The sequence below is a fragment of the Pseudophryne corroboree genome, chromosome 1 (assembly GCF_028390025.1).
Source record: "Pseudophryne corroboree isolate aPseCor3 chromosome 1, aPseCor3.hap2, whole genome shotgun sequence".
Lineage (NCBI taxonomy): Eukaryota > Metazoa > Chordata > Amphibia > Anura > Myobatrachidae > Pseudophryne > Pseudophryne corroboree.
In genome coordinates, this window is record NC_086444.1 from 512,400,764 (window position 1) to 512,427,273 (window position 26,510).

Genomic DNA, 26,510 nt, shown 5'->3' on the forward strand with positions numbered 1-26,510 from the left:
AAGATTCACAAATTTCATTTCATTGCTGAGTTAAAATCCATTAGAGAACAAACTCTAGACACTTGGATTCCAACCCTGAACATGGAAAACAAAACTTACTTTTATTGTAAAGCCAACTAGAAACCTCTTTAAAATGAATGGAAAAGCAATTCATATCTAGTTTTTAAAATAACAGTTTTAATAGCAACATTGTCATTGTAACGATAGATAGGTTATTTCATAATATACATCTTTTCAAAAAGCAGTGGTTTCGTGTGTCAGGATGGCCGAGCGGTCTAAGGCGCTGCGTTCAGGTCGCAGTCTCCTCTGGAGGCGTGGGTTCAAATCCCACTTCTGACAATGTTATTCATTTTCTTCTTTGCTCTACAGTTTCTATTTCTTGTTACTTATGAAAAGATTGACTTTAGAATTAGACAAACACTCACTGCAAATCTCTTTCAATTTACAACATAAAAAATGCATCAATTATTTCATTATTTCCCATGTTGCAATAAAAGATCAGATTGTATTCTCCCTGGATAAAAGAGCTTGAAACCAACCACATATGTGTATATCATATTATTTTTATTATTTGATCCACAATTCTTTATTTACAGAGGTAGCAAAATAAAATATCTCACAAATTCAGAATGAGGGCTCCATATCTTTGGCTTAAGAAAACTGCTCTTCTCAGCCAATGGTCATGAACAGAAACCCCACTGGGGTCCACTACAATGGCATCCAATCAAACCCATGAGCTAAATTAAGTAGCCAGTTTGTGCAAGATTCACAAATTTCATTTCATTGCTGAGTTAAAATCCATTAGAGAACAAACTCTAGACACTTCGATTCCAACCCGGAACATGGAAAACAAAACTTACTTTTATTGTAAAGCCAACTAGAAACCTCTTTAAAATGAATGGAAAAGCAATTCATATCTAGTTTTTAAAATAACAGTTTTAATAGCAACATTGTCATTGTAACGATAGATAGGTTATTTCATAATATACATCTTTTCAAAACACAGTGGTTTCATGTGTCAGGATGGCCGAGCGGTCTAAGGCGCTGCGTTCAGGTCGCAGTCTCCTCTGGAGGCGTGGGTTCAAATCCCACTTCTGACAATGTTATTCATTTTCTTCTTTGTTCTACAGTTTCTATTTCTTGTTACTTATGAAAAGATTGACTTTAGAATTAGACAAACACTCACTGCAAATCTCTTTCAATTTACAACATAAAAAATGCATCAATTATTTCATTATTTCCCATGTTGCAATAAAAGATCAGATTGTATTCTCCCTGGATAAAAGAGCTTGAAACCAACCACATATGTGTATATCATATTATTTTTATTATTTGATCCACAATTCTTTATTTACAGAGGTAGCAAAATAAAATATCTCACAAATTCAGAATGAGGGCTCCATATCTTTGGCTTAAGAAAACTGCTCTTCTCAGCCAATGGTCATGAACAGAAACCCCACTGGGGTCCACTACAATGGCATCCAATCAAACCCATGAGCTAAATTAAGTAGCCAGTTTGTGCAAGATTCACAAATTTCATTTCATTGCTGAGTTAAAATCCATTAGAGAACAAACTCTAGACACTTGGATTCCAACCCTGAACATGGAAAACAAAACTTACTTTTATTGTAAAGCCAACTAGAAACCTCTTTAAAATGAATGGAAAAGCAATTCATATCTAGTTTTTAAATTAACAGTTTTAATAGCAACATTGTCATTGTAACGATAGATAGGTTATTTCATAATATACATCTTTTCAAAAAGCAGTGGTTTCATGTGTCAGGATGGCCGAGCGGTCTAAGGCGCTGCGTTCAGGTCGCAGTCTCCTCTGGAGGCGTGGGTTCAAATCCCACTTCTGACAATGTTATTCATTTTCTTCTTTGTTCTATAGTTTCTATTTCTTGTTACTTATGAAAAGATTGACTTTAGAATTAGACAAACACTCACTGCAAATCTCTTTCAATTTACAACATAAAAAATGCATCAATTATTTCATTATTTCCCATGTTGCAATAAAAGATCAGATTGTATTCTCCCTGGATAAAAGAGCTTGAAACCAACCACATATGTGTATATCATATTATTTTTATTATTTGATCCACAATTCTTTATTTACAGAGGTAGCAAAATACAATATCTCACAAATTCAGAATGAGGGCTCCATATCTTTGGCTTAAGAAAACTGCTCTTCTCAGCCAATGGTCATGAACAGAAACCCCACTGGGGTCCACTACAATGGCATCCAATCAAACCCATGAGCTAAATTAAGTAGCCAGTTTGTGCAAGATTCACAAATTTCATTTCATTGCTGAGTTAAAATCCATTAGAGAACAAACTCTAGACACTTGGATTCCAACCCTGAACATGGAAAACAAAACTTACTTTTATTGTAAAGCCAACTAGAAACCTCTTTAAATGAATGGAAAAGCAATTCATATCTAGTTTTTAAATTAACAGTTTTAATAGCAACATTGTCATTGTAACTATAGATAGGTTATTTCATAATATACATCTTTTCAAAACACAGTGGTTTAATGTGTCAGGATGGCCGAACGGTCTAAGGTGCTGCGTTCAGGTCGCAGTCTCCTCTGGAGGCGTGGGTTCAAATCCCACTTCTGACAATGTTATTCATTTTCTTCTTTGCTCTACAGTTTCTATTTCTTGTTACTTGTGAAAAGATTGACTTTAGAATTAGACAAACACTCACTGCAAATCTCTTTCAATTTACAACATAAAAAATGCATCAATTATTTCATTATTTCCCATGTTGCAATAAAAGATCAGATTGTATTCTCCCTGGATAAAAGAGCTTGAAACCAACCACATATGTGTATATCATATTATTTTTATTAATTGAACCACAATTCTTTATTTACAGAGGTAGCAAAATAAAATATCTCACAAATTCAGAATGAGGGCTCCATATCTTTGGCTTAAGAAAACTGCTCTTCTCAGCCAATGGTCATGAACAGAAACCCCACTGGGGTCCACTACAATGGCATCCAATCAAACCCATGAGCTAAATTAAGTAGCCAGTTTGTGCAAGATTCACAAATTTAATTTCATTGCTGAGTTAAAATCCATTAGAGAACAAACTCTAGACACTTGGATTCCAACCCTCAACATGGAAAACAAAACTTACTTTTATTGTAAAGCCAACTAGAAACCTCTTTAAATGAATGGAAAAGCAATTCATATCTAGTTTTTAAATTAACAGTTTTAATAGCAACATTGTCATTGTAACTATAGATAGGTTATTTCATAATACATATCTTTTCAAAACACAGTGGTTTAATGTGTCAGGATGGCCGAGCGGTCTAAGGCGCTGTGTTTAGGTCGCAGTCTCTTCTGGAGGTGTGGGTTCAAATCCCACTTCTGACAATGTTATTTATTTTCTTCTTTGCTCTACAGTTTCTATTTCTTGTGAAAAGATTGACTTTAGAATTAGACAAACACTCACTGCAAATCTCTTTAAATTTACAAAATAAAAAATGCATCAATTATTTCATTATTTCCCATGTTGCAATAAAAGATCAGATTGTATTCTCCCTGGATAAAAGAGCTTGAAACCAACCACATATGTGTATATCATATTATTTTTATTATTTGATCCACAATTCTTTATTTACAGAGGTAGCAAAATAAAATATCTCACAAATTCAGAATGAGGGCTCCATATCTTTGGCTTAAGAAAACTGCTCTTCTCAGCCAATGGTCATGAACAGAAACCCCACTGGGGTCCACTACAATGGCATCCAATCAAACCCATGAGCTAAATTAAGTAGCCAGTTTGTGCAAGATTCACAAATTTCATTTCATTGCTGAGTTAAAATCCATTAGAGAACAAACTCTAGACACTTGGATTCCAACCCTGAACATGGTTTACAAAACTTACTTTTATTGTAAAGCCAACTAGAAACCTCTTTAAAATGAATGGAAACGCAATTCATATCTAGTTTTTAAAATAACAGTTTTAATAGCAACATTGTCATTGTAACGATAGATAGGTTATTTCATAATATACATCTTTTCAAAAAGCAGTGGTTTCATGTGTCAGGATGGCCGAGAGGACTAAGGTGCTGCGTTCAGGTCGCAGTCTCCTCTGGAGGCGTGGGTTCAAATCCCACTTCTGACAATGTTATTCATTTTCTTCTTTGCTCTACAGTTTCTATTTCTTGTTACTTATGAAAAGATTGACTTTAGAATTAGACAAACACTCACTGCAAATCTCTTTCAATTTACAACATAAAAAATGCATCAATTATTTCTTTATTTCCCATGTTGCAATAAAAGATCAGATTGTATTCTCCCTGGATAAAAGAGCTTGAAACCAACCACATACGTGTATATCATATTATTTTTATTATTTGATCCACAATTCTTTATTTACAGAGGTAGCAAAATAAAATATCTCACAAATTCAGAATGAGGGCTCCATATCTTTGGCTTAAGAAAACTGCTCTTCTAAGCCAATGGTCATGAACAGAAACCCCACTGGGGTCCACTACAATGGCATCCAATCAAACCCATGAGCTACATTAAGTAGCCAGTTTGTGCAAGATTCACAAATTTCATTTCATTGCTGAGTTAAAATCCATTAGAGAACAAACTCTAGACACTTGGATTCCAACCCTGAACATGGAAAACAAAACTTACTTTTATTGTAAAGCCAACTAGAAACCTCTTTAAAATGAATGGAAAAGCAATTCATATCTAGTTTTTAAAATAACAGTTTTAATAGCAACATTGTCATTGTAACGATAGATAGGTTATTTCATAATATACATCTTTTAAAAAAGAAGTGGTTTCATGTGTCAGGATGGCCGAGCGGTCTAAGGCGCTGCGTTCAGGTCGCAGTCTCCTCTGGAGGCGTGGGTTCAAATCCCACTTCTGACAATGTTATTTATTTTCTTCTTTGCTCTACAGTTTCTATTTCTTGTTACTTATGAAAAGATTGACTTTAGAATTAGACAAACACTCACTGCAAATCTCTTTCAATTTACAACATAAAAAATGCATCAATTATTTCATTATTTCCCATGTTGCAATAAAAGATCAGATTGTATTCTCCCTGGATAAAAGAGCTTGAAACCAACCACATATGTGTATATCATATTATTTTTATTAATTGAACCACAATTCTTTATTTACAGAGGTAGCAAAATAAAATATCTCACAAATTCAGAATGAGGGCTCCATATCTTTGGCTTAAGAAAACTGCTCTTCTCAGCCAATGGTCACGAACAGAAACCCCACTGGGGTCCACTACAATGGCATCCAATCAAACCCATGAGCTAAATTAAGTAGCCAGTTTGTGCAAGATTCACAAATTTCATTTCATTGCTGAGTTAAAATCCATTAGAGAACAAACTCTAGACACTTGGATTCCAACCCTGAACATGGAAAACAAAACTTACTTTTATTGTAAAGCCAACTAGAAACCTCTTTAAATGAATGGAAAAGCAATTCATATCTAGTTTTTAAATTAACAGTTTTAATAGCAACATTGTCATTGTAACTATAGATAGGTTATTTCATAATACATATCTTTTCAAAACACAGTGGTTTAATGTGTCAGGATGGCCGAGCGGTCTAAGGCGCTGTGTTCAGGTCGCAGTCTCTTCTGGAGGTGTGGGTTCAAATCCCACTTCTGACAATGTTATTTATTTTCTTCTTTGCTCTACAGTTTCTATTTCTTGTGAAAAGATTGACTTTAGAATTAGACAAACACTCACTGCAAATCTCTTTAAATTTACAACATAAAAAATGCATCAATTATTTCATTATTTCCCATGTTGCAATAAAAGATCAGATTGTATTCTCCCTGGATAAAAGAGCTTGAAACCAACCACATATGTGTATATCATATTATTTTTATTATTTGATCCACAATTCTTTATTTACAGAGGTAGCAAAATAAAATATCTCACAAATTCAGAATGAGGGCTCCATATCTTTGGCTTAAGAAAACTGCTCTTCTCAGCCAATGGTCATGAACAGAAACCCCACTGGGGTCCACTACAATGGCATCCAATCAAACCCATGAGCTAAATTAAGTAGCCAGTTTGTGCAAGATTCACAAATTTCATTTCATTGCTGAGTTAAAATCCATTAGAGAACAAACTCTAGACACTTGGATTCCAACCCTGAACATGGTTTACAAAACTTACTTTTATTGTAAAGCCAACTAGAAACCTCTTTAAAATGAATGGAAACGCAATTCATATCTAGTTTTTAAAATAACAGTTTTAATAGCAACATTGTCATTGTAACGATAGATAGGTTATTTCATAATATACATCTTTTCAAAAAGCAGTGGTTTCATGTGTCAGGATGGCCGAGAGGACTAAGGTGCTGCGTTCAGGTCGCAGTCTCCTCTGGAGGCGTGGGTTCAAATCCCACTTCTGACAATGTTATTAATTTTCTTCTTTGCTCTACAGTTTCTATTTCTTGTTACTTATGAAAAGATTGACTTTAGAATTAGACAAACACTCACTGCAAATCTCTTTCAATTTACAATATAAAAAATGCATCAATTATTTCATTATTTCCCATGTTGCAATAAAAGATCAGATTGTATTCTCCCTGGATAAAAGAGCTTGAAACCAACCACATATGTGTATATCATATTATTTTTATTATTTGATCTACAATTCTTTATTTTTAGAGGTAGCAAAATAAAATATCTCACAAATTCAGAATGAGGGCTCCATATCTTTGGCTTAAGAAAACTGCTCTTCTCAGCCAATGGTCATGAACAGAAACCCCACTGGGGTCCACTACAATGGCATCCAATCAAACCCATGAGCTAAATTAAGTAGCCAGTTTGTGCAAGATTCACAAATTTCATTTCATTGCTGAGTTAAAATCCATTAGAGAACAAACTCTAGACACTTGGATTCCAACCCTGAACATGGAAAACAAAACTTACTTTTATTGTAAAGCCAACTAGAAACCTCTTTAAAATGAATGGAAAATCAATTCATATCTAGTTTTTTAAATTAACAGTTTTAATAGCAACATTGTCATTGTAACGATAGATAGGTTATTTCATAATATACATCTTTTCAAAAAGCAGTGGTTTCATGTGTCAGGATGGCCGAGCGGTCTAAGGCGCTGCATTTAGGTCGCAGTCTCCTATAGAGGCGCGGGTTCAAATCCCACTTCTGACAATGTTATTCATTTTCTTCTTTGCTCTACAGTTTCTATTTCTTGTTACTTATGAAAAGATTGACTTTAGAATTAGACAAACACTCACTGCAAATCTCTTTCAATTTACAACATAAAAAATGCATCAATTATTTCATTATTTCCCATGTTGCAATAAAAGATCAGATTGTATTCTCCCTGGATAAAAGAGCTTGAAACCAACCACATATGTGTATATCATATTATTTTTATTATTTGATCCACAATTCTTTATTTACAGAGGTAGCAAAATACAATATCTCACAAATTCAGAATGAGGGCTCCATATCTTTGGCTTAAGAAAACTGCTCTTCTCAGCCAATGGTCATGAACAGAAACCCCACTGGGGTCCACTACAATGGCATCCAATCAAACCCATGAGCTAAATTAAGTAGCCAGTTTGTGCAAGATTCACAAATTTCATTTCATTGCTGAGTTAAAATCCATTAGAGAACAAACTCTAGACACTTGGATTCCAACCCTGAACATGGAAAACAAAACTTACTTTTATTGTAAAGCCAACTAGAAACCTCTTTAAATGAATGGAAAAGCAATTCATATCTAGTTTTTAAATTAACAGTTTTAATAGCAACATTGTCATTGTAACTATAGATAGGTTATTTCATAATATACATCTTTTCAAAACACAGTGGTTTAATGTGTCAGGATGGCCGAACGGTCTAAGGTGCTGCGTTCAGGTCGCAGTCTCCTCTGGAGGCGTCGGTTCAAATCCCACTTCTGACAATGTTATTCATTTTCTTCTTTGCTCTACAGTTTCTATTTCTTGTTACTTGTGAAAAGATTGACTTTAGAATTAGACAAACACTCACTGCAAATCTCTTTCAATTTACAACATAAAAAATGCATCAATTATTTCATTATTTCCCATGTTGCAATAAAAGATCAGATTGTATTCTCCCTGGATAAAAGAGCTTGAAACCAACCACATATGTGTATATCATATTATTTTTATTAATTGAACCACACTTCTTTATTTACAGAGGTAGCAAAATAAAATATCTCACAAATTCAGAATGAGGGCTCCATATCTTTGGCTTAAGAAAACTGCTCTTCTCAGCCAATGGTCATGAACAGAAACCCCACTGGGGTCCACTACAATGGCATCCAATCAAACCCATGAGCTAAATTAAGTAGCCAGTTTGTGCAAGATTCACAAATTTAATTTCATTGCTGAGTTAAAATCCATTAGAGAACAAACTCTAGACACTTGGATTCCAACCCTCAACATGGAAAACAAAACTTACTTTTATTGTAAAGCCAACTAGAAACCTCTTTAAATGAATGGAAAAGCAATTCATATCTAGTTTTTAAATTAACAGTTTTAATAGCAACATTGTCATTGTAACTATAGATAGGTTATTTCATAATACATATCTTTTCAAAACACAGTGGTTTAATGTGTCAGGATGGCCGAGCGGTCTAAGGCGCTGTGTTTAGGTCGCAGTCTCTTCTGGAGGTGTGGGTTCAAATCCCACTTCTGACAATGTTATTTATTTTCTTCTTTGCTCTACAGTTTCTATTTCTTGTGAAAAGATTGACTTTAGAATTAGACAAACACTCACTGCAAATCTCTTTAAATTTACAAAATAAAAAATGCATCAATTATTTCATTATTTCCCATGTTGCAATAAAAGATCAGATTGTATTCTCCCTGGATAAAAGAGCTTGAAACCAACCACATATGTGTATATCATATTATTTTTATTATTTGATCCACAATTCTTTATTTACAGAGGTAGCAAAATAAAATATCTCACAAATTCAGAATGAGGGCTCCATATCTTTGGCTTAAGAAAACTGCTCTTCTCAGCCAATGGTCATGAACAGAAACCCCACTGGGGTCCACTACAATGGCATCCAATCAAACCCATGAGCTAAATTAAGTAGCCAGTTTGTGCAAGATTCACAAATTTCATTTCATTGCTGAGTTAAAATCCATTAGAGAACAAACTCTAGACACTTGGATTCCAACCCTGAACATGGTTTACAAAACTTACTTTTATTGTAAAGCCAACTAGAAACCTCTTTAAAATGAATGGAAACGCAATTCATATCTAGTTTTTAAAATAACAGTTTTAATAGCAACATTGTCATTGTAACGATAGATAGGTTATTTCATAATATACATCTTTTCAAAAAGCAGTGGTTTCATGTGTCAGGATGGCCGAGAGGACTAAGGTGCTGCGTTCAGGTCGCAGTCTCCTCTGGAGGCGTGGGTTCAAATCCCACTTCTGACAATGTTATTCATTTTCTTCTTTGCTCTACAGTTTCTATTTCTTGTTACTTATGAAAAGATTGACTTTAGAATTAGACAAACACTCACTGCAAATCTCTTTCAATTTACAACATAAAAAATGCATCAATTATTTCTTTATTTCCCATGTTGCAATAAAAGATCAGATTGTATTCTCCCTGGATAAAAGAGCTTGAAACCAACCACATACGTGTATATCATATTATTTTTATTATTTGATCCACAATTCTTTATTTACAGAGGTAGCAAAATAAAATATCTCACAAATTCAGAATGAGGGCTCCATATCTTTGGCTTAAGAAAACTGCTCTTCTAAGCCAATGGTCATGAACAGAAACCCCACTGGGGTCCACTACAATGGCATCCAATCAAACCCATGAGCTACATTAAGTAGCCAGTTTGTGCAAGATTCACAAATTTCATTTCATTGCTGAGTTAAAATCCATTAGAGAACAAACTCTAGACACTTGGATTCCAACCCTGAACATGGAAAACAAAACTTACTTTTATTGTAAAGCCAACTAGAAACCTCTTTAAAATGAATGGAAAAGCAATTCATATCTAGTTTTTAAAATAACAGTTTTAATAGCAACATTGTCATTGTAACGATAGATAGGTTATTTCATAATATACATCTTTTAAAAAAGAAGTGGTTTCATGTGTCAGGATGGCCGAGCGGTCTAAGGCGCTGCGTTCAGGTCGCAGTCTCCTCTGGAGGCGTGGGTTCAAATCCCACTTCTGACAATGTTATTTATTTTCTTCTTTGCTCTACAGTTTCTATTTCTTGTTACTTATGAAAAGATTGACTTTAGAATTAGACAAACACTCACTGCAAATCTCTTTCAATTTACAACATAAAAAATGCATCAATTATTTCATTATTTCCCATGTTGCAATAAAAGATCAGATTGTATTCTCCCTGGATAAAAGAGCTTGAAACCAACCACATATGTGTATATCATATTATTTTTATTAATTGAACCACAATTCTTTATTTACAGAGGTAGCAAAATAAAATATCTCACAAATTCAGAATGAGGGCTCCATATCTTTGGCTTAAGAAAACTGCTCTTCTCAGCCAATGGTCACGAACAGAAACCCCACTGGGGTCCACTACAATGGCATCCAATCAAACCCATGAGCTAAATTAAGTAGCCAGTTTGTGCAAGATTCACAAATTTCATTTCATTGCTGAGTTAAAATCCATTAGAGAACAAACTCTAGACACTTGGATTCCAACCCTGAACATGGAAAACAAAACTTACTTTTATTGTAAAGCCAACTAGAAACCTCTTTAAATGAATGGAAAAGCAATTCATATCTAGTTTTTAAATTAACAGTTTTAATAGCAACATTGTCATTGTAACTATAGATAGGTTATTTCATAATACATATCTTTTCAAAACACAGTGGTTTAATGTGTCAGGATGGCCGAGCGGTCTAAGGCGCTGTGTTCAGGTCGCAGTCTCTTCTGGAGGTGTGGGTTCAAATCCCACTTCTGACAATGTTATTTATTTTCTTCTTTGCTCTACAGTTTCTATTTCTTGTGAAAAGATTGACTTTAGAATTAGACAAACACTCACTGCAAATCTCTTTAAATTTACAACATAAAAAATGCATCAATTATTTCATTATTTCCCATGTTGCAATAAAAGATCAGATTGTATTCTCCCTGGATAAAAGAGCTTGAAACCAACCACATATGTGTATATCATATTATTTTTATTATTTGATCCACAATTCTTTATTTACAGAGGTAGCAAAATAAAATATCTCACAAATTCAGAATGAGGGCTCCATATCTTTGGCTTAAGAAAACTGCTCTTCTCAGCCAATGGTCATGAACAGAAACCCCACTGGGGTCCACTACAATGGCATCCAATCAAACCCATGAGCTAAATTAAGTAGCCAGTTTGTGCAAGATTCACAAATTTCATTTCATTGCTGAGTTAAAATCCATTAGAGAACAAACTCTAGACACTTGGATTCCAACCCTGAACATGGTTTACAAAACTTACTTTTATTGTAAAGCCAACTAGAAACCTCTTTAAAATGAATGGAAACGCAATTCATATCTAGTTTTTAAAATAACAGTTTTAATAGCAACATTGTCATTGTAACGATAGATAGGTTATTTCATAATATACATCTTTTCAAAAAGCAGTGGTTTCATGTGTCAGGATGGCCGAGAGGACTAAGGTGCTGCGTTCAGGTCGCAGTCTCCTCTGGAGGCGTGGGTTCAAATCCCACTTCTGACAATGTTATTAATTTTCTTCTTTGCTCTACAGTTTCTATTTCTTGTTACTTATGAAAAGATTGACTTTAGAATTAGACAAACACTCACTGCAAATCTCTTTCAATTTACAATATAAAAAATGCATCAATTATTTCATTATTTCCCATGTTGCAATAAAAGATCAGATTGTATTCTCCCTGGATAAAAGAGCTTGAAACCAACCACATATGTGTATATCATATTATTTTTATTATTTGATCTACAATTCTTTATTTTTAGAGGTAGCAAAATAAAATATCTCACAAATTCAGAATGAGGGCTCCATATCTTTGGCTTAAGAAAACTGCTCTTCTCAGCCAATGGTCATGAACAGAAACCCCACTGGGGTCCACTACAATGGCATCCAATCAAACCCATGAGCTAAATTAAGTAGCCAGTTTGTGCAAGATTCACAAATTTCATTTCATTGCTGAGTTAAAATCCATTAGAGAACAAACTCTAGACACTTGGATTCCAACCCTGAACATGGAAAACAAAACTTACTTTTATTGTAAAGCCAACTAGAAACCTCTTTAAAATGAATGGAAAATCAATTCATATCTAGTTTTTAAATTAACAGTTTTAATAGCAACATTGTCATTGTAACGATAGATAGGTTATTTCATAATATACATCTTTTCAAAAAGCAGTGGTTTCATGTGTCAGGATGGCCGAGCGGTCTAAGGCGCTGCATTTAGGTCGCAGTCTCCTATAGAGGCGCGGGTTCAAATCCCACTTCTGACAATGTTATTCATTTTCTTCTTTGCTCTACAGTTTCTATTTCTTGTTACTTATGAAAAGATTGACTTTAGAATTAGACAAACACTCACTGCAAATCTCTTTCAATTTACAACATAAAAAATGCATCAATTATTTCATTATTTCCCATGTTGCAATAAAAGATCAGATTGTATTCTCCCTGGATAAAAGAGCTTGAAACCAACCACATATGTGTATATCATATTATTTTTATTATTTGATCTACAATTCTTTATTTTTAGAGGTAGCAAAATAAAATATCTCACAAATTCAGAATGAGGGCTCCATATCTTTGGCTTAAGAAAACTGCTCTTCTCAGCCAATGGTCATGAACAGAAACCCCACTGGGGTCCACTACAATGGCATCCAATCAAACCCATGAGCTAAATTAAGTAGCCAGTTTGTGCAAGATTCACAAATTTCATTTCATTGCTGAGTTAAAATCCATTAGAGAACAAACTCTAGACACTTGGATTCCAACCCTGAACATGGAAAACAAAACTTACTTTTATTGTAAAGCCAACTAGAAACCTCTTTAAAATGAATGGAAAAGCAATTCATATCTAGTTTTTAAATTAACAGTTTTAATAGCAACATTGTCATTGTAACTATAGATAGGTTATTTCATAATATACTTCTTTTCAAAACACAGTGGTTGCATGTGTCAGGATGGCCGAGCGGTCTAAAGCGCTGCGTTCAGATCGCAGTCTCCTCTGGAGGCGTGGGTTCAAATCCCACTTCTGACAATGTTATTTATTTTCTTCTTTGCTCTACAGTTTCTATTTCTTGTTACTTATGAAAAGATTGACTTTAGAATTAGACAAACACTCACTGCAAATCTCTTTCAATTTACAACATAAAAAATGCATCAATTATTTCATTATTTCCCATGTTGCAATAAAAGATCAGATTGTATTCTCCCTGGATAAAAGAGCTTGAAACCAACCACATATGTGTATATCATATTATTTTTATTAATTGAACCACAATTCTTTATTTACAGAGGTAGCAAAATAAAATATCTCACAAATTCAGAATGAGGGCTCCATATCTTTGGCTTAAGAAAACTGCTCTTCTCAGCCAATGGTCATGAACAGAAACCCCACTGGGGTCCACTACAATGGCATCCAATCAAACCCATGAGCTAAATTAAGTAGCCAGTTTGTGCAAGATTCACAAATTTCATTTCATTGCTGAGTTAAAATCCATTAGAGAACAAACTCTAGACACTTGGATTCCAACCCTGAACATGGAAAACAAAACTTACTTTTATTGTAAAGCCAACTAGAAACCTCTTTAAATGAATGGAAAAGCAATTCATATCTAGTTTTTAAATTAACAGTTTTAATAGCAACATTGTCATTGTAACTATAGATAGGTTATTTCATAATACATATCTTTTCAAAACACAGTGGTTTAATGTGTCAGGATGGCCGAGCGGTCTAAGGTGCTGTGTTCAGGTCGCAGTCTCTTCTGGAGGCGTGGGTTCAAATCCCACTTCTGACAATGTTATTTATTTTCTTCTTTGCTCTACAGTTTCTATTTCTTGTGAAAAGATTGACTTTAGAATTAGACAAACACTCACTGCAAATCTCTTTAAATTTACAACATAAAAAATGCATCAATTATTTCATTATTTCCCATGTTGCAATAAAAGATCAGATTGTATTCTCCCTGGATAAAAGAGCTTGAAACCAACCACATATGTGTATATCATATTATTTTTATTATTTGATCCACAATTCTTTATTTACAGAGGTAGCAAAATAAAATATCTCACAAATTCAGAATGAGGGCTCCATATCTTTGGCTTAAGAAAACTGCTCTTCTCAGCCAATGGTCATGAACAGAAACCACACTGGGGTCCACTACAATGGCATCCAATCAAACCCATGAGCTAAATTAAGTAGCCAGTTTGTGCAAGATTCACAAATTTCATTTCATTGCTGAGTTAAAATCCATTAGAGAACAAACTCTAGACACTTGGATTCCAACCCTGAACATGGAAAACAAAACTTACTTTTATTGTAAAGCCAACTAGAAACCTCTTTAAAATGAATGGAAAAGCAATTCATATCTAGTTTTTAAAATAACAGTTTTAATAGCAACATTGTCATTGTAACGATAGATAGGTTATTTCATAATATACATCTTTTCAAAAAGCAGTGGTTTCATGTGTCAGGATGGCCGAGCGGTCTAAGGCGCTGCGTTCAGGTCGCAGTCTCCTCTGGAGGCGTGGGTTCAAATCCCACTTCTGACAATGTTATTCATTTTCTTCTTTGCTCTACAGTTTCTATTTCTTGTTACTTATGAAAAGATTGACTTTAGAATTAGACAAACACTCACTGCAAATCTCTTTCAATTTACAACATAAAAAATGCATCAATTATTTCTTTATTTCCCATGTTGCAATAAAAGATCAGATTGTATTCTCCCTGGATAAAAGAGCTTGAAACCAACCACATATGTGTATATCATATTATTTTTATTATTTGATCCACAATTCTTTATTTACAGAGGTAGCAAAATAAAATATCTCACAAATTCAGAATGAGGGCTCCATATCTTTGGCTTAAGAAAACTGCTCTTCTCAGCCAATGGTCATGAACAGAAACCCCACTGGGGTCCACTACAATGGCATCCAATCAAACCCATGAGCTAAATTAAGTAGCCAGTTTGTGCAAGATTCACAAATTTCATTTCATTGCTGAGTTAAAATCCATTAGAGAACAAACTCTAGACACTTGGATTCCAACCCTGAACATGGTTTACAAAACTTACTTTTATTGTAAAGCCAACTAGAAACCTCTTTAAAATGAATGGAAACGCAATTCATATCTAGTTTTTAAAATAACAGTTTTAATAGCAACATTGTCATTGTAACGATAGATAGGTTATTTCATAATATACATCTTTTCAAAAAGCAGTGGTTTCATGTGTCAGGATGGCCGAGCGGACTAAGGTGCTGCGTTCAGGTCGCAGTCTCCTCTGGAGGCGTGGGTTCAAATCCCACTTCTGACAATGTTATTCATTTTCTTCTTTGCTCTACAGTTTCTATTTCTTGTTACTTATGAAAAGATTGACTTTAGAATTAGACAAACACTCACTGCAAATCTCTTTCAATTTACAATATAAAAAATGCATCAATTATTTCATTATTTCCCATGTTGCAATAAAAGATCAGATTGTATTCTCCCTGGATAAAAGAGCTTGAAACCAACCACATATGTGTATATCATATTATTTTTATTATTTGATCTACAATTCTTTATTTCTAGAGGTAGCAAAATAAAATATCTCACAAATTCAGAATGAGGGCTCCATATCTTTGGCTTAAGAAAACTGCTCTTCTCAGCCAATGGTCATGAACAGAAACCCCACTGGGGTCCACTACAATGGCATCCAATCAAACCCATGAGCTAAATTAAGTAGCCAGTTTGTGCAAGATTCACAAATTTCATTTCATTGCTGAGTTAAAATCCATTAGAGAACAAACTCTAGACACTTGGATTCCAACCCTGAACATGGAAAACAAAACTTACTTTTATTGTAAAGCCAACTAGAAACCTCTTTAAAATGAATGGAAAAGCAATTCATATCTAGTTTTTAAATTAACAGTTTTAATAGCAACATTGTCATTGTAACGATAGATAGGTTATTTCATAATATACATCTTTTCAAAAAGCAGTGGTTTCATGTGTCAGGATGGCCAAGCGGTCTAAGGCACTGCGTTTAGGTCGCAGTCTCCTCTGGAGGCGTGGGTTCAAATCCCACTTCTGACAATGTTATTCATTTTCTTCTTTGCTCTACAGTTTCTATTTCTTGTTACTTATGAAAAGATTAACTTTAGAATTAGACAAACACTCACTGCAAATCTCTTTCAATTTACAACATAAAAAATGCATCAATTATTTCATTATTTCCCATGTTGCAATAAAAGATCAGATTGTATTCTCCCTGGATAAAAGAGCTTGAAACCAACCACATATGTGTATATCATATTATTTTTATTAATTGATCCACAATTCTTTATTTACAGAGGTAGCAAAATAAAATATCTCACAAATTCAGAATGAGGGCTCCATATCTTTGGCTTAAGAAAACTGCTCTTCTCAGCCAATGGTCATGAACAGAAACCCCACTGGGGTCCACTACAATGGCATCCAATCAAACCCATGAGCTAAATTAAGTAGCCAGTTTGTGCAAGATTCACAAATTTAATTTCATTGCTGAGTTAAAATCCATTAGAGAACAAACTCTAGACACTTGGATTCCAACCCTGAACATGGAAAACAAAACTTACTTTTATTGTAAAGCCAACTAGAAACCTCTTTAAAATGAATGGAAAAGCAATTCATATCTAGTTTTTAAAATAACAGTTTTAATAGCAACATTGTCATTGTAACGATAGATAGGTTATTTCATAATATACATCTTTTCAAAAAGCAGTGGTTTCATGTGTCAGGATGGCCGAAAGGTCTAAGGCACTGCGTTTATGTTGCAGTCTCCTCTGGAGGCGTGGGTTCAAATCCCACTTCTGACAATGTTATTCATTTTCTTCTTTGCTCTACAGTTTCTATTTCTTGTTACTTATGAAAAGATTGACTTTAGAATTAGACAAACACTCACTGCAAATCTCTTTCAATTTACAACATAAAAAATGCATCAATTATTTCATTATTTCCCATGTTGCAATAAAAGATCAGATTGTATTCTCCCTGGATAAAAGAGCTTGAAACCAACCACATATGTGTATATCATATTATTTTTATTAATTGATCCACAATTCTTTATTTACAGAGGTAGCAAAATAAAATATCTCACAAATTCAGAATGAGGGCTCCATATCTTTGGCTTAAGAAAACTGCTCTTCTCAGCCAATGGTCATGAACAGAAACCCCACTGGGGTCCACTACAATGGCATCCAATCAAACCCATGAGCTAAATTAAGTAGCCAGTTTGTGCAAGATTCACAAATTTCATTTAATTGCTGAGTTAAAATCCATTAGAGAACAAACTCTAGACACTTGGATTCCAACCCTGAACATGGAAAACAAAACTTACTTTTATTGTAAAGCCAACTAGAAACCTCTTTAAAATGAATGGAAAAGCAATTCATATCTAGTTTTTAAAATAACAGTTTTAATAGCAACATTGTCATTGTAACGATAGATAGGTTATTTCATAATATACATCTTTTCAAAAAGCAGTGGTTTCATGTGTCAGGATGGCCGAAAGGTCTAAGGCACTGCGTTTATGTTGCAGTCTCCTCTGGAGGCGTGGGTTCAAATCCCACTTCTGACAATGTTATTCATTTTCTTCTTTGCTCTACAGTTTCTATTTCTTGTTACTTATGAAAAGATTGACTTTAGAATTAGACAAACACTCACTGCAAATCTCTTTCAATTTACAATATAAAAAATGCATCAATTATTTCATTATTTCCCATGTTGCAATAAAAGATCAGATTGTATTCTCCCTGGATAAAAGAGCTTGAAACCAACCACATATGTGTATATCATATTATTTTTATTATTTGATCCACAATTCTTTATTTACAGAGGTAGCAAAATAAAATATCTCACAAATTCAGAATGAGGGCTCCATATCTTTGGCTTAAGAAAACTGCTCTTCTCAGCCAATGGTCATGAACAGAAACCCCACTGGGGTCCACTACAATGGCATCCAATCAAACCCATGAGCTAAATTAAGTAGCCAGTTTGTGCAAGATTCACAAATTTCATTTCATTGCTGAGTTAAAATCCATTAGAGAACAAACTCTAGACACTTGGATTCCAACCCTGAACATGGAAAACAAAACTTACTTTTATTGTAAAGCCAACTAGAAACCTCTTTAAAATGAATGGAAAAGCAATTCATATCTAGTTTTTAAAATAACAGTTTTAATAGCAACATTGTCAATGTAACGATAGATAGGTTATTTCATAATATACATCTTTTCAAAAAGCAGTGGTTTCATGTGTCAGGATGGCCGAAAGGTCTAAGGCACTGCGTTTATGTTGCAGTCTCCTCTGGAGGCGTGGGTTCAAATCCCACTTCTGACAATGTTATTCATTTTCTTCTTTGCTCTACAGTTTCTATTTCTTGTTACTTATGAAAAGATTGACTTTAGAATTAGACAAACACTCACTGCAAATCTCTTTCAATTTACAACATAAAAAATGCATCAATTATTTCATTATTTCCCATGTTGCAATAAAAAAACAGATTGTATTCTCCCTGGATAAAAGAGCTTGAAACCAACCACATATGTGTATATCATATTATTTTTATTAATTGATCCACAATTCTTTATTTACAGAGGTAGCAAAATAAAATATCTCACAAATTCAGAATGAGGGCTCCATATCTTTGGCTTAAGAAAACTGCTCTTCTCAGCCAATGGTCATGAACAGAAACCCCACTGGGGTCCACTACAATGGCATCCAATCAAACCCATGAGCTAAATTAAGTAGCCAGTTTGTGCAAGATTCACAAATTTCATTTCATTGCTGAGTTAAAATCCATTAGAGAACAAACTCTAGACACTTGGATTCCAACCCTGAACATGGAAAACAAAACTTACTTTTATTGTAAAGCCAACTAGAAACCTCTTTAAAATGAATGGAAAAGCAATTCATATCTAGTTTTTAAAATAACAGTTTTAATAGCAACATTGTCATTGTAACGATAGATAGGTTATTTCATAATATACATCTTTTCAAAAAGCAGTGGTTTCATGTGTCAGGATGGCCGAAAGGTCTAAGGCACTGCGTTTATGTTGCAGTCTCCTCTGGAGGCGTGGGTTCAAATCCCACTTCTGACAATGTTATTCATTTTCTTCTTTGCTCTACAGTTTCTATTTCTTGTTACTTATGAAAAGATTGATTTTAGAATTAGACAAACACTCACTGCAAATCTCTTTCAATTTACAATATAAAAAATGCATCAATTATTTCATTATTTCCCATGTTGCAATAAAAGATCAGATTGTATTCTCCCTGGATAAAAGAGCTTGAAACCAACCACATATGTGTATATCATATTATTTTTATTATTTGATCCACAATTCTTTATTTACAGAGGTAGCAAAATAAAATATCTCACAAATTCAGAATGAGGGCTCCATATCTTTGGCTTAAGAAAACTGCTCTTCTCAGCCAATGGTCATGAACAGAAACCCCACTGGGGTCCACTACAATGGCATCCAATCAAACCCATGAGCTAAATTAAGTAGCCAGTTTGTGCAAGATTCACAAATTTCATTTCATTGCTGAGTTAAAATCCATTAGAGAACAAACTCTAGACACTTGGATTCCAACCCTGAACATGGTTTACAAAACTTACTTTTATTGTAAAGCCAACTAGAAACCTCTTTAAAATGAATGGAAACGCAATTCATATCTAGTTTTTAAAATAACAGTTTTAATAGCAACATTGTCATTGTAACGATAGATAGGTTATTTCATAATATACATCTTTTCAAAAAGCAGTGGTTTCATGTGTCAGGATGGCCGAGCGGACTAAGGTGCTGCGTTCAGGTCGCAGTCTCCTCTAGAGGCGTGGGATCAAATCCCACTTCTGACAATGTTATTCATTTTCTTCTTTGCTCTACAGTTTCTATTTCTTGTTACTTATGAAAAGATTGACTTTAGAATTAGACAAACACTCACTGCAAATCTCTTTCAATTTACAATATAAAAAATGCATCAATTATTTCATTATTTCCCATGTTGCAATAAAAGATCAGATTGTATTCTCCCTGGATAAAAGAGCTTGAAACCAACCACATATGTGTATATCATATTATTTTTATTATTTGATCCACAATTCTTTATTTACAGAGGTAGCAAAATAAAATATCTCACAAATTCAGAATGAGGGCTCCATATCTTTGGCTTAAGAAAACTGCTCTTCTCAGCCAATGGTCATGAACAGAAACCCCACTGGGGTCCACTACAATGGCATCCAATCAAACCCATGAGCTAAATTAAGTAGCCAGTTTGTGCAAGATTCACAAATTTCATTTCATTGCTGAGTTAAAATCCATTAGAGAACAAACTCTAGACACTTGGATTCCAACCCTGAACATGGAAAACAAAACTTACTTTTATTGTAAAGCCAACTAGAAACCTCTTTAAAATGAATGGAAAAGCAATTCATATCTAGTTTTTAAAATAACAGTTTTAATAGCAACATTGTCATTGTAACGATAGATAGGTTATTTCATAATATACATCTTTTCAAAAAGCAGTGGTTTCATGTGTCAGGATGGCCGAAAGGTCTAAGGCACTGCGTTTATGTTGCAGTCTCCTCTGGAGGCGTGGGTTCAAATCCCACTTCTGACAATGTTATTCATTTTCTTCTTTGCTCTACAGTTTCTATTTCTTGTTACTTATGAAAAGATTGACTTTAGAATTAGACAAACACTCACTGCAAATCTCTTTCAATTTACAACATAAAAAATGCATCAATTATTTCATTATTTCCCATGTTGCAATAAAAGATCAGATTGTATTCTCCCTGGATAAAAGAGCTTGAAACCAACCACATATGTGTATATCATATTATTTTTATTAATTGATCCACAATTCTTTATTTACAGAGGTAGCAAAATAAAATATCTCACAAATTCAGAATGAGGGCTCCATATCTTTGGCTTAAGAAAACTGCTCTTCTCAGCCAATGGTCATGAACAGAAACCCCACTGGGGTCCACTACAATGGCATCCAATCAAACCCATGAGCTAAATTAAGTAGCCAGTTTGTGCAAGATTCACAAATTTCATTTAATTGCTGAGTTAAAATCCATTAGAGAACAAACTCTAGACACTTGGATTCCAACCCTGAACATGGAAAACAAAACTTACTTTTATTGTAAAGCCAACTAGAAACCTCTTTAAAATGAATGGAAAAGCAATTCATATCTAGTTTTTAAAATAACAGTTTTAATAGCAACATTGTCATTGTAACGATAGATAGGTTATTTCATAATATACATCTTTTCAAAAAGCAGTGGTTTCATGTGTCAGGATGGCCGAAAGGTCTAAGGCACTGCGTTTATGTTGCAGTCTCCTCTGGAGGCGTGGGTTCAAATCCCACTTCTGACAATGTTATTCATTTTCTTCTTTGCTCTACAGTTTCTATTTCTTGTTACTTATGAAAAGATTAACTTTAGAATTAGACAAACACTCACTGCAAATCTCTTTCAATTTACAACATAAAAAATGCATCAATTATTTCATTATTTCCCATGTTGCAATAAAAGATCAGATTGTATTCTCCCTGGATAAAAGAGCTTGAAACCAACCACATATGTGTATATCATATTATTTTTATTAATTGATCCACAATTCTTTATTTACAGAGGTAGCAAAATAAAATATCTCACAAATTCAGAATGAGGGCTCCATATCTTTGGCTTAAGAAAACTGCTCTTCTCAGCCAATGGTCATGAACAGAAACCCCACTGGGGTCCACTACAATGGCATCCAATCAAACCCATGAGCTAAATTAAGTAGCCAGTTTGTGCAAGATTCACAAATTTAATTTCATTGCTGAGTTAAAATCCATTAGAGAACAAACTCTAGACACTTGGATTCCAACCCTGAACATGGAAAACAAAACTTACTTTTATTGTAAAGCCAACTAGAAACCTCTTTAAAATGAATGGAAAAGCAATTCATATCTAGTTTTTAAAATAACAGTTTTAATAGCAACATTGTCATTGTAACGATAGATAGGTTATTTCATAATATACATCTTTTCAAAAAGCAGTGGTTTCATGTGTCAGGATGGCCGAAAGGTCTAAGGCACTGCGTTTATGTTGCAGTCTCCTCTGGAGGCGTGGGTTCAAATCCCACTTCTGACAATGTTATTCATTTTCTTCTTTGCTCTACAGTTTCTATTTCTTGTTACTTATGAAAAGATTGACTTTAGAATTAGACAAACACTCACTGCAAATCTCTTTCAATTTACAACATAAAAAATGCATCAATTATTTCATTATTTCCCATGTTGCAATAAAAGATCAGATTGTATTCTCCCTGGATAAAAGAGCTTGAAACCAACCACATATGTGTATATCATATTATTTTTATTAATTGATCCACAATTCTTTATTTACAGAGGTAGCAAAATAAAATATCTCACAAATTCAGAATGAGGGCTCCATATCTTTGGCTTAAGAAAACTGCTCTTCTCAGCCAATGGTCATGAACAGAAACCCCACTGGGGTCCACTACAATGGCATCCAATCAAACCCATGAGCTAAATTAAGTAGCCAGTTTGTGCAAGATTCACAAATTTCATTTAATTGCTGAGTTAAAATCCATTAGAGAACAAACTCTAGACACTTGGATTCCAACCCTGAACATGGAAAACAAAACTTACTTTTATTGTAAAGCCAACTAGAAACCTCTTTAAAATGAATGGAAAAGCAATTCATATCTAGTTTTTAAAATAACAGTTTTAATAGCAACATTGTCATTGTAACGATAGATAGGTTATTTCATAATATACATCTTTTCAAAAAGCAGTGGTTTCATGTGTCAGGATGGCCGAAAGGTCTAAGGCACTGCGTTTATGTTGCAGTCTCCTCTGGAGGCGTGGGTTCAAATCCCACTTCTGACAATGTTATTCATTTTCTTCTTTGCTCTACAGTTTCTATTTCTTGTTACTTATGAAAAGATTGACTTTAGAATTAGACAAACACTCACTGCAAATCTCTTTCAATTTACAATATAAAAAATGCATCAATTATTTCATTATTTCCCATGTTGCAATAAAAGATCAGATTGTATTCTCCCTGGATAAAAGAGCTTGAAACCAACCACATATGTGTATATCATATTATTTTTATTATTTGATCCACAATTCTTTATTTACAGAGGTAGCAAAATAAAATATCTCACAAATTCAGAATGAGGGCTCCATATCTTTGGCTTAAGAAAACTGCTCTTCTCAGCCAATGGTCATGAACAGAAACCCCACTGGGGTCCACTACAATGGCATCCAATCAAACCCATGAGCTAAATTAAGTAGCCAGTTTGTGCAAGATTCACAAATTTCATTTCATTGCTGAGTTAAAATCCATTAGAGAACAAACTCTAGACACTTGGATTCCAACCCTGAACATGGAAAACAAAACTTACTTTTATTGTAAAGCCAACTAGAAACCTCTTTAAAATGAATGGAAAAGCAATTCATATCTAGTTTTTAAAATAACAGTTTTAATAGCAACATTGTCATTGTAACGATAGATAGGTTATTTCATAATATACATCTTTTCAAAAAGCAGTGGTTTCATGTGTCAGGATGGCCGAAAGGTCTAAGGCACTGCGTTTATGTTGCAGTCTCCTCTGGAGGCGTGGGTTCAAATCCCACTTCTGACAATGTTATTCATTTTCTTCTTTGCTCTACAGTTTCTATTTCTTGTTACTTATGAAAAGATTGACTTTAGAATTAGACAAACACTCACTGCAAATCTCTTTCAATTTACAACATAAAAAATGCATCAATTATTTCATTATTTCCCATGTTGCAATAAAAAAACAGATTGTATTCTCCCTGGATAAAAGAGCTTGAAACCAACCACATATGTGTATATCATATTATTTTTATTAATTGATCCACAATTCTTTATTTACAGAGGTAGCAAAATAAAATATCTCACAAATTCAGAATGAGGGCTCCATATCTTTGGCTTAAGAAAACTGCTCTTCTCAGCCAATGGTCATGAACAGAAACCCCACTGGGGTCCACTACAATGGCATCCAATCAAACCCATGAGCTAAATTAAGTAGCCAGTTTGTGCAAGATTCACAAATTTCATTTCATTGCTGAGTTAAAATCCATTAGAGAACAAACTCTAGACACTTGGATTCCAACCCTGAACATGGAAAACAAAACTTACTTTTATTGTAAAGCCAACTAGAAACCTCTTTAAAATGAATGGAAAAGCAATTCATATCTAGTTTTTAAAATAACAGTTTTAATAGCAACATTGTCATTGTAACGATAGATAGGTTATTTCATAATATACATCTTTTCAAAAAGCAGTGGTTTCATGTGTCAGGATGGCCGAAAGGTCTAAGGCACTGCGTTTATGTTGCAGTCTCCTCTGGAGGCGTGGGTTCAAATCCCACTTCTGACAATGTTATTCATTTTCTTCTTTGCTCTACAGTTTCTATTTCTTGTTACTTATGAAAAGATTGACTTTAGAATTAGACAAACACTCACTGCAAATCTCTTTCAATTTACAATATAAAAAATGCATCAATTATTTCATTATTTCCCATGTTGCAATAAAAGATCAGATTGTATTCTCCCTGGATAAAAGAGCTTGAAACCAACCACATATGTGTATATCATATTATTTTTATTATTTGATCCACAATTCTTTATTTACAGAGGTAGCAAAATAAAATATCTCACAAATTCAGAATGAGGGCTCCATATCTTTGGCTTAAGAAAACTGCTCTTCTCAGCCAATGGTCATGAACAGAAACCCCACTGGGGTCCACTACAATGGCATCCAATCAAACCCATGAGCTAAATTAAGTAGCCAGTTTGTGCAAGATTCACAAATTTCATTTCATTGCTGAGTTAAAATCCATTAGAGAACAAACTCTAGACACTTGGATTCCAACCCTGAACATGGTTTACAAAACTTACTTTTATTGTAAAGCCAACTAGAAACCTCTTTAAAATGAATGGAAACGCAATTCATATCTAGTTTTTAAAATAACAGTTTTAATAGCAACATTGTCATTGTAACGATAGATAGGTTATTTCATAATATACATCTTTTCAAAAAGCAGTGGTTTCATGTGTCAGGATGGCCGAGCGGACTAAGGTGCTGCGTTCAGGTCGCAGTCTCCTCTAGAGGCGTGGGATCAAATCCCACTTCTGACAATGTTATTCATTTTCTTCTTTGCTCTACAGTTTCTATTTCTTGTTACTTATGAAAAGATTGACTTTAGAATTAGACAAACACTCACTGCAAATCTCTTTCAATTTACAATATAAAAAATGCATCAATTATTTCATTATTTCCCATGTTGCAATAAAAGATCAGATTGTATTCTCCCTGGATAAAAGAGCTTGAAACCAACCACATATGTGTATATCATATTATTTTTATTATTTGATCCACAATTCTTTATTTACAGAGGTAGCAAAATAAAATATCTCACAAATTCAGAATGAGGGCTCCATATCTTTGGCTTAAGAAAACTGCTCTTCTCAGCCAATGGTCATGAACAGAAACCCCACTGGGGTCCACTACAATGGCATCCAATCAAACCCATGAGCTAAATTAAGTAGCCAGTTTGTGCAAGATTCACAAATTTCATTTCATTGCTGAGTTAAAATCCATTAGAGAACAAACTCTAGACACTTGGATTCCAACCCTGAACATGGAAAACAAAACTTACTTTTATTGTAAAGCCAACTAGAAACCTCTTTAAAATGAATGGAAAAGCAATTCATATCTAGTTTTTAAAATAACAGTTTTAATAGCAACATTGTCATTGTAACGATAGATAGGTTATTTCATAATATACATCTTTTCAAAAAGCAGTGGTTTCATGTGTCAGGATGGCCGAAAGGTCTAAGGCACTGCGTTTATGTTGCAGTCTCCTCTGGAGGCGTGGGTTCAAATCCCACTTCTGACAATGTTATTCATTTTCTTCTTTGCTCTACAGTTTCTATTTCTTGTTACTTATGAAAAGATTGACTTTAGAATTAGACAAACACTCACTGCAAATCTCTTTCAATTTACAACATAAAAAATGCATCAATTATTTCATTATTTCCCATGTTGCAATAAAAAAACAGATTGTATTCTCCCTGGATAAAAGAGCTTGAAACCAACCACATATGTGTATATCATATTATTTTTATTAATTGATCCACAATTCTTTATTTACAGAGGTAGCAAAATAAAATATCTCACAAATTCAGAATGAGGGCTCCATATCTTTGGCTTAAGAAAACTGCTCTTCTCAGCCAA

At 33.9% G+C, this 26,510-nt stretch overlaps 35 non-coding genes across 35 annotated transcripts; all 35 read left to right on the plus strand.

Annotated features, from left to right (window-relative positions):
• Window positions 1-256: 256 nt before the first annotated feature.
• Window positions 257-339, plus strand: TRNAL-CAG (transfer RNA leucine (anticodon CAG)). Its single transcript has one exon. It is a non-coding gene; the product is annotated as a tRNA-Leu (tRNA).
• A 678-nt stretch (window positions 340-1,017) lies between these two features.
• Window positions 1,018-1,100, plus strand: TRNAL-CAG (transfer RNA leucine (anticodon CAG)). Its single transcript has one exon. It is a non-coding gene; the product is annotated as a tRNA-Leu (tRNA).
• A 678-nt stretch (window positions 1,101-1,778) lies between these two features.
• Window positions 1,779-1,861, plus strand: TRNAL-CAG (transfer RNA leucine (anticodon CAG)). Its single transcript has one exon. It is a non-coding gene; the product is annotated as a tRNA-Leu (tRNA).
• Window positions 1,862-2,538: 677 nt separating this feature from the next.
• TRNAL-CAG (transfer RNA leucine (anticodon CAG)) lies at window positions 2,539-2,621 on the plus strand. The gene has a single exon. It is a non-coding gene; the product is annotated as a tRNA-Leu (tRNA).
• Window positions 2,622-3,298: 677 nt separating this feature from the next.
• On the plus strand, window positions 3,299-3,381 carry TRNAL-UAG (transfer RNA leucine (anticodon UAG)). The gene has a single exon. It is a non-coding gene; the product is annotated as a tRNA-Leu (tRNA).
• A 671-nt stretch (window positions 3,382-4,052) lies between these two features.
• TRNAL-CAG (transfer RNA leucine (anticodon CAG)) lies at window positions 4,053-4,135 on the plus strand. The gene has a single exon. It is a non-coding gene; the product is annotated as a tRNA-Leu (tRNA).
• Window positions 4,136-4,813: 678 nt separating this feature from the next.
• Window positions 4,814-4,896, plus strand: TRNAL-CAG (transfer RNA leucine (anticodon CAG)). The gene has a single exon. It is a non-coding gene; the product is annotated as a tRNA-Leu (tRNA).
• A 677-nt stretch (window positions 4,897-5,573) lies between these two features.
• Window positions 5,574-5,656, plus strand: TRNAL-CAG (transfer RNA leucine (anticodon CAG)). Its single transcript has one exon. It is a non-coding gene; the product is annotated as a tRNA-Leu (tRNA).
• A 671-nt stretch (window positions 5,657-6,327) lies between these two features.
• On the plus strand, window positions 6,328-6,410 carry TRNAL-CAG (transfer RNA leucine (anticodon CAG)). Its single transcript has one exon. It is a non-coding gene; the product is annotated as a tRNA-Leu (tRNA).
• Window positions 6,411-7,089: 679 nt separating this feature from the next.
• Window positions 7,090-7,172, plus strand: TRNAL-UAG (transfer RNA leucine (anticodon UAG)). Its single transcript has one exon. It is a non-coding gene; the product is annotated as a tRNA-Leu (tRNA).
• Window positions 7,173-7,849: 677 nt separating this feature from the next.
• Window positions 7,850-7,932, plus strand: TRNAL-CAG (transfer RNA leucine (anticodon CAG)). The gene has a single exon. It is a non-coding gene; the product is annotated as a tRNA-Leu (tRNA).
• Window positions 7,933-8,609: 677 nt separating this feature from the next.
• On the plus strand, window positions 8,610-8,692 carry TRNAL-UAG (transfer RNA leucine (anticodon UAG)). Its single transcript has one exon. It is a non-coding gene; the product is annotated as a tRNA-Leu (tRNA).
• A 671-nt stretch (window positions 8,693-9,363) lies between these two features.
• TRNAL-CAG (transfer RNA leucine (anticodon CAG)) lies at window positions 9,364-9,446 on the plus strand. The gene has a single exon. It is a non-coding gene; the product is annotated as a tRNA-Leu (tRNA).
• Window positions 9,447-10,124: 678 nt separating this feature from the next.
• On the plus strand, window positions 10,125-10,207 carry TRNAL-CAG (transfer RNA leucine (anticodon CAG)). Its single transcript has one exon. It is a non-coding gene; the product is annotated as a tRNA-Leu (tRNA).
• A 677-nt stretch (window positions 10,208-10,884) lies between these two features.
• On the plus strand, window positions 10,885-10,967 carry TRNAL-CAG (transfer RNA leucine (anticodon CAG)). The gene has a single exon. It is a non-coding gene; the product is annotated as a tRNA-Leu (tRNA).
• A 671-nt stretch (window positions 10,968-11,638) lies between these two features.
• TRNAL-CAG (transfer RNA leucine (anticodon CAG)) lies at window positions 11,639-11,721 on the plus strand. Its single transcript has one exon. It is a non-coding gene; the product is annotated as a tRNA-Leu (tRNA).
• Window positions 11,722-12,399: 678 nt separating this feature from the next.
• TRNAL-UAG (transfer RNA leucine (anticodon UAG)) lies at window positions 12,400-12,482 on the plus strand. Its single transcript has one exon. It is a non-coding gene; the product is annotated as a tRNA-Leu (tRNA).
• A 678-nt stretch (window positions 12,483-13,160) lies between these two features.
• TRNAL-CAG (transfer RNA leucine (anticodon CAG)) lies at window positions 13,161-13,243 on the plus strand. Its single transcript has one exon. It is a non-coding gene; the product is annotated as a tRNA-Leu (tRNA).
• A 677-nt stretch (window positions 13,244-13,920) lies between these two features.
• Window positions 13,921-14,003, plus strand: TRNAL-CAG (transfer RNA leucine (anticodon CAG)). The gene has a single exon. It is a non-coding gene; the product is annotated as a tRNA-Leu (tRNA).
• Window positions 14,004-14,674: 671 nt separating this feature from the next.
• On the plus strand, window positions 14,675-14,757 carry TRNAL-CAG (transfer RNA leucine (anticodon CAG)). The gene has a single exon. It is a non-coding gene; the product is annotated as a tRNA-Leu (tRNA).
• A 678-nt stretch (window positions 14,758-15,435) lies between these two features.
• On the plus strand, window positions 15,436-15,518 carry TRNAL-CAG (transfer RNA leucine (anticodon CAG)). The gene has a single exon. It is a non-coding gene; the product is annotated as a tRNA-Leu (tRNA).
• A 678-nt stretch (window positions 15,519-16,196) lies between these two features.
• Window positions 16,197-16,279, plus strand: TRNAL-UAG (transfer RNA leucine (anticodon UAG)). Its single transcript has one exon. It is a non-coding gene; the product is annotated as a tRNA-Leu (tRNA).
• Window positions 16,280-16,957: 678 nt separating this feature from the next.
• TRNAI-UAU (transfer RNA isoleucine (anticodon UAU)) lies at window positions 16,958-17,040 on the plus strand. Its single transcript has one exon. It is a non-coding gene; the product is annotated as a tRNA-Ile (tRNA).
• A 678-nt stretch (window positions 17,041-17,718) lies between these two features.
• Window positions 17,719-17,801, plus strand: TRNAI-UAU (transfer RNA isoleucine (anticodon UAU)). The gene has a single exon. It is a non-coding gene; the product is annotated as a tRNA-Ile (tRNA).
• Window positions 17,802-18,479: 678 nt separating this feature from the next.
• TRNAI-UAU (transfer RNA isoleucine (anticodon UAU)) lies at window positions 18,480-18,562 on the plus strand. Its single transcript has one exon. It is a non-coding gene; the product is annotated as a tRNA-Ile (tRNA).
• A 678-nt stretch (window positions 18,563-19,240) lies between these two features.
• Window positions 19,241-19,323, plus strand: TRNAI-UAU (transfer RNA isoleucine (anticodon UAU)). Its single transcript has one exon. It is a non-coding gene; the product is annotated as a tRNA-Ile (tRNA).
• Window positions 19,324-20,001: 678 nt separating this feature from the next.
• On the plus strand, window positions 20,002-20,084 carry TRNAL-CAG (transfer RNA leucine (anticodon CAG)). Its single transcript has one exon. It is a non-coding gene; the product is annotated as a tRNA-Leu (tRNA).
• A 678-nt stretch (window positions 20,085-20,762) lies between these two features.
• On the plus strand, window positions 20,763-20,845 carry TRNAI-UAU (transfer RNA isoleucine (anticodon UAU)). Its single transcript has one exon. It is a non-coding gene; the product is annotated as a tRNA-Ile (tRNA).
• A 678-nt stretch (window positions 20,846-21,523) lies between these two features.
• Window positions 21,524-21,606, plus strand: TRNAI-UAU (transfer RNA isoleucine (anticodon UAU)). Its single transcript has one exon. It is a non-coding gene; the product is annotated as a tRNA-Ile (tRNA).
• Window positions 21,607-22,284: 678 nt separating this feature from the next.
• On the plus strand, window positions 22,285-22,367 carry TRNAI-UAU (transfer RNA isoleucine (anticodon UAU)). The gene has a single exon. It is a non-coding gene; the product is annotated as a tRNA-Ile (tRNA).
• A 678-nt stretch (window positions 22,368-23,045) lies between these two features.
• On the plus strand, window positions 23,046-23,128 carry TRNAI-UAU (transfer RNA isoleucine (anticodon UAU)). Its single transcript has one exon. It is a non-coding gene; the product is annotated as a tRNA-Ile (tRNA).
• A 678-nt stretch (window positions 23,129-23,806) lies between these two features.
• On the plus strand, window positions 23,807-23,889 carry TRNAI-UAU (transfer RNA isoleucine (anticodon UAU)). Its single transcript has one exon. It is a non-coding gene; the product is annotated as a tRNA-Ile (tRNA).
• A 678-nt stretch (window positions 23,890-24,567) lies between these two features.
• Window positions 24,568-24,650, plus strand: TRNAI-UAU (transfer RNA isoleucine (anticodon UAU)). The gene has a single exon. It is a non-coding gene; the product is annotated as a tRNA-Ile (tRNA).
• Window positions 24,651-25,328: 678 nt separating this feature from the next.
• On the plus strand, window positions 25,329-25,411 carry TRNAL-CAG (transfer RNA leucine (anticodon CAG)). The gene has a single exon. It is a non-coding gene; the product is annotated as a tRNA-Leu (tRNA).
• A 678-nt stretch (window positions 25,412-26,089) lies between these two features.
• TRNAI-UAU (transfer RNA isoleucine (anticodon UAU)) lies at window positions 26,090-26,172 on the plus strand. The gene has a single exon. It is a non-coding gene; the product is annotated as a tRNA-Ile (tRNA).
• Window positions 26,173-26,510: the final 338 nt, after the last annotated feature.